Source organism: Microchirus variegatus (genome assembly GCF_963457635.1).
Source record: "Microchirus variegatus genome assembly, chromosome: 20".
Taxonomy (NCBI): domain Eukaryota; kingdom Metazoa; phylum Chordata; class Actinopteri; order Pleuronectiformes; family Soleidae; genus Microchirus; species Microchirus variegatus.
Window position 1 is genome coordinate 7,165,332 of NC_139821.1, and position 6,186 is coordinate 7,171,517.

Below are 6,186 nucleotides of genomic sequence, written 5' to 3' on the forward strand. Positions count from 1 at the left end.
TTAAAGAAAAGGACGAGTGGTGGGGGAGGGGGGGGGTCGACACTCTTTTGAGCTTTTGAAAGGATTTTTCTACAACCGAGCGCTTGATTGGCATCCTCTCCAGTGCCAAATAGAGCTGTAGTTCAAAGCAGGAGCCATGAGAAGAAAAAGGAGTCTTAAAAAAAACAATAATCAGAATGTTTCACTGATAAAAAAAAAAGGGAACATGAGTTTTTGTTTTTCTTTGCCAAATGTGTTTTTTCTCTGTTTCGTTATTGCAAGATTAATGTGAATTCTTTTTTCCAGTGGTCATGGTGGCGAGAACACACACACACACACACACACACACACACTCACTTTACCTCACCCTCTCATTAACTGGTACGGCTCGTGTAGATTGCACAAAGGTTTTGTTTTTCCAGAGGTTGCAGCTACAAGTCACCTCTCTGTAACTGTACGATGTACTTATCCGAGTGCCAAGAAGCCGGAGGAGCAGGAACAGTGGTCTCTTTGATTCATGTTCTCGCCGTGTCCTTGTGCTCTCGTATGGCAACGGCACAGATATATAATAAAGAGAGAGGCTCTTATTGGATAAATGTAGGTTTATCTGCACAGTTGTTATCCTTTTGAGCTCAATGAATCCTCAACTATTTTGACGATCGAGTGGATTTAAGATTGTTTCAGCTTCTTAAATGTGAAGATTTTCTGGTTTCTTTGCGCCGCATAACAAAGAAATCATTAAAACAGGGTATCGTTTTTTGGACCAAGCGATTACTCGATTATGAAAAGAATCGTTAGTCGCAGCCCTAATTGTGATTTTTGTTATTTTGGGCCAAAAAGAACTCGCAAATCATTTGTTTACGTGACGCACACACACTTATTACTCTTACGATACGTTTTTTTTCCATTTTATTTTGGTTATTTTGCCGTCTGTCCGTCATGATTCTATTGTGTCCTCATTTCCCCCCCCCTCTGCTGGACCACTTGGTAACTACATTAGACGTTCTGATGCTCTTCTAGGCTTTATATTTTAAACTACCGTGTACAAAAAAACGACTTTTTTTAATCTTCTTTTCTTAGAACCGTTACGATAACGTGATAAATGTGACTGTGCCATACTGTCCATGTGTCTGCGTGCATGGAAAGCGCATGGATGTGCAAGACGACGGTCCTCGAGGTGCAAAAAAAAAAAAAAAAAAACTGTATAAACGCTCGCTGTTGGTAAGGTCCAGTGCCTTTGAGATACACAAAAAAAATGCAAAAAAAATGTTGATATTGATGCTTTTTTAAATGTGTTTTCCTTGCTATACTTTGCAGTGTGCATTAGTCAGACAGTTAGCGACGCTCGCTATACCCTCAGTGTTAAATTAGCGTGTAGCGAGCGACGTAAACACGGACCAACTTAAATTAAAAATGGAATAATCTACCCGTCTAAATGCACATGTGGCTCCTGGATATTTGTTTTCTTCTCCTGCCCAGTATTGTGAGTGAGTGAGTGAAATTCTAAGTAGGCATGATGGTTTTTAATAACGTGTATAAGTACTTTTGGAACGCAGATTTGTATCTATTTTCATTACGTTTGTCGGATTGGTGGTGTGGTGAATCTGTGACGCAGGCTTGAACGTCGTGAACCATTCACGGCGTCAGTCGCTCTGTCATTAAAAGGCGCTTCTTCCCTGTTCGACGAGTCTAAATAATTGATTGTTTTCCCCACTGCGCAACAGCCATTTACGTTTTTAACAGTTTTTCATCCCGTACGATAGAAATCACGTCAACAGCAGCCGCGATAATGTCAAGTGTTTTTAAGTCGAGCATCGTTGTGCGGCTGCAGGGAGACGAACTCGCACATGTACGTGTCACTTAAATGCTGACAGTTGATGAGCCTGATGTTTGGTGGTTATCAGAGGTTAGTAGATCTATGGAGAGACACTTCATACAAACTATGAGGTGCTGTTTGGAAAGTGGCTCAAGCTGAAAATAGCATAAACATTTTGCCACATTTAGGTTCAATGTTTTAAAAAGTGTTTTTTTTTTGTTTTTTTTTTAAACGTACAAATAAATGTTAAATGTTGAATCTAAATGTGAAATCTAAATTTTAGGTCCAAATATTAAATTAAAACTAAATCTAAGTCTAAATATTAATTGAAATCTAAATTAAATTGAATCTAAATGTTAAGTCTCAATATTAAATTAAATCTAAATGTTAATCATAAATATTAAATTAAACCCAAATGTTAAATCTAAATTTTAAGTCTAATTTTAAATTCCATTTAAAAATTTTAATTGAATCTAAATTTTAAGTTTAAATATTAAATTAAATTTAAATATTTAAATTGGATCTAAATGCTTAATCTAAATCTAAATGTTAAGTCTCAATATTAAATTAAATCTAAATGTTAATCATAAATATTCAATGAAATTTAAATATTTAAATTGAATCTAATTGCTAAATCTAAATGTTAAGTCTAAATATTAAATACAATCTAAATGTTAAATCTGAATGTTAACTCAAATTGTTAAATCTAAATATTAACATTGTATTACAGTATTTAGATTCAACATTTAAATGTATATCAATCATTTAGATTTAATATTCAGATATTTGCTATTTAATACATTTCTAAGACAAATATAATAAATGTTGCTGTAAATGTGGTGAAATGTTACGCTAAAAAAAACACTTTTTAAGACATTGTTTGAAGCTAAATGTGCATCTCATACTAAACTAGGGATGGGAATCGATCTCGGTCAGTGTCACAGTATCAGTATCGGTATTAGCTGAGTCATGCTTATTTTTTGGGAGAACAATATTTGTTACACAATTATGACTCAGCACAAATGTGTTGCTAACAGCTCCATATGTTCATAAATGGTCTAAAACGACTGAATCTGACTAATATCAGTATAGATACTGGAGTGGTATCTTCCCAGCCCTGGTCCAAACCTTCTCTGAGAGCCAGATTTGATCAGCTGATGCTCAAAAGGTGAAGATTTTCCTCCAAATTTAAAGCAAAAAACAGTTGCGTCATTAATTCTGTCTCTGCCAACACAGGTACGTGACCTGAAAATGATGTTCTAATCTCAAACTGGGTTTATCCAGGAGAATAAACATGTTAACGGTCAGACTACAGATTGTAACAGAACCCTTTTTGACGGTTTTATGGAACTACGGTGGCCTTAGCAGACCAGAAAGGTTCTTTTATGTTTTATAAGCTTCTGCTTCAAATTGTGAAATGCATGCACTGGCTGTTTTCTCTGTTCAGGCTGATTTTTCTAAGGCTACAAAAAAAACCAAACAATTACAGCATCATTCAAAAGCAGTTACGCAGGTATACAAATGTATTTGTGGGTAGTTTTTTCAAGTTTAAAAAGTCACACACTGGAACTTTAAATCCTCTTTCTGAAGGAGTTTTGTTTGAGTATTTTACATCAGTTTTATGTTTGTGAAGACGATGATTAAACCTCAACTGTGTTTACGTTTGTTTGGACTGGATTTGTTGCAACAACAACAACACGAAACGTGTTGAAGCTCGAGCTCAAATTATCCTGAGTCTGACTGAGTTGGAAATAAAGAAGAAGAAATGCAGTTCAAAGTGGTCTAAACCAACGGTTACATGACACAGGGATTAAACTGTGAAGGATTATGAAGAATTGAAAGTGTATTAATGCTGAGAATAAAGTCAGGGTTAGAATTTAGACATTGTCTTTGATCTCAGAATTCAGACTTTGTATTTAATCTCAGAATTCAGACTTTATGTTTAATCTCAGAATTTAGACATTCTTTGATCTCAGAATTCAGACTTTTTCTTAAATCTCAGAATTCAGATTTTTTTTTTCTTTAAACTAAGAATTATGTCTTTAATCTCAGAATTCTGATAAATCTCAATTCAGACTTTGTCTTTAATCTCAGAATTCAGATTTTTTTCTTTAATCTCTTCTGACTTTCTCCTTTAATCTTAGAATTCAGATTTTTCTCAGAATTCAGACGTTTTCTTGAATCTCAGATTTAATTTCATAATTCTGACTTTAATCTCAGAATTCATGCTGTTTTTTGTCTGTTTTGTTCTCTCTGAATTATTTTGGGCCCTTATGCTCTTCCGTAACAACACAACATAAAAGAAGCAACATTTGAAATCAGTGCTTTCAGCTGTGTGCTTTTTCTTAAACACTGTTTTGGTGTGAGACGGTGGTGGGAGTGACTCTCTGGTGCTCTCCTCTCTTATTTTATGCTTTACAGCAACACGGAGCAAAACTGAAGAGAGAAACGTAGATGGAAATGTAAAATCTATTAGAAATTAAGAAGTGCTTTCCTTTTTTAAAATGCTGGAAATTCCAATGTACAGTATGTGTGCACAAACCTCCCCCTCCCCCCCCCGTGCACACTTCTCATACCACTTCCTGTGGGTGTAAAAGTATTTGACTGCACACACACACACACAGTTTGTTTAAAGGTGGCGAATATTTCTGGTCTGCAGTGAAAAGCCCCTGCCATGAATTTTTAAAAACCTGTAAGTAAATGCTACTTAGCCGTGTCTGCTTCCTGTGTCGGACGTCATGCTCGCGAACCATATAAGGGGTTCAAACTGAGGTCCCGCCCCCACCACAGCTCGATTAACAACCATCGGCCGACTCCTGCACCTGAAATTTAGCCGGATTAAAAAGCGCAGGTGTGAAAACAGAGCAGGATAATCCAGGATTAGCCACGCAGGCACAGTTTGTCTGAGCGTTGCAGTTTGATGTTACTGTGATGACAGATTAGCTCAATAATGTAAACTTCATTTCCGAGTTGCATCCATGAGGTTAAATAAACTACAGTCACCCCGTACTTATTTACAGATTCTTTCAATAGCTCAGATATGTGTTTCTTCTCTACATTTATAAACAACAAGTCATTATTTTTAACGTGTCCGTTCTCGCAGACCTCAGCCTTTCTATTTCTGTCTCCGAAGCAACAGCCCACACATTGACAGGAGCATTGTGGGATGAAGAAGAAACTGTGTGTGTGTGTGTGTGTGTGTCTCTCCTACACATTTACACTATGTCTGCACTATTAAAGCTATTAATAGCGCACTGCTGTGGATGGAGATTTCCACAGCACAAGACCAGAAGACTCTGCTCACCTTTCTGCAACAATGCAAATTCAACGTCTGGTTTCTTTTGCTTCAAATCGCACAGAAATCATTCAAACTGAATCATTTTTGCTTTGTGGACGAAACGAGGCCTTTCAGAGCATCCTCATGTTGAGGTTTTGGGAGACACAGAGCGTATCACTTTGCGTAACTGTAATTAACGCAGCGGGTTTGTGCTATCGGACAAGTTCCAACGGTTTCTGAAAGCTAAGATCTTGCGCTTCAAAAAAAGCCAACTTTATTGCAGTAATTTCACTCACAATGATGCAGGAAGACGGCGAATCGGCGTCAGAGTGGTGGAGAAATGTAGCAGAGAGCAGCAAATATTTATCAAATATCAGCATTTTTGATAAATACTCTAAATATACTATTGTATATATGTTTCATACTGTTCAAAACTCTTTTAACATGCAGCACTTTTTTTTTTCTTTTTTTTTCTTTTTTTTTTTTAAATAGCTGCCAGGCATTGAATATTCTAAGTTATTCTGGAAAAATGAGCAAAAGCACTGACTGAAAGGACATTTTCTGGTTCCCCTTTTATGGTTAAAATAAGTTGGGTTATTTTTGTTTGCTTGTTTTTAAAAGCCACGCGGACATTATGAGGCTTCTGTGTTAAAGGGTTAACATTTAAATAAGAAAATAAGCAACAGGTTTACTATCTGTGAGTTACAGCCCTATTTTATATCACTAAAGTTTAATTTTCTTATATACTTAATACTGATGTGATGTGATGATACAACCCCATTCTCTGACTGGACACTGCGTCCATAGTGTAAACACTAGTTTGGACACATCAGATCTCCTCCTTTAAGTCTATAATGAAAGACTGTGCCGTCAGTGACTGTCTGGCTGTGACTTAGTTCTCTAAAGTTGGCATCACTGGTCGTCTGGGAGAGATTTTAATCTCAATGAGGCTTAAAAGGGGTCTCATACCCTATTTCTCCTAGTTAAACTAGTTCCCTGGTGTCCTAATGAACAAATGTGACATGCTTTGGTCAAAATAATAAGGATGAAGCACCACAGCAGTTCAATCACTCTGCCAAAACAGCCCTGTTCAGAACGCTCTGTTTAGTAGTAT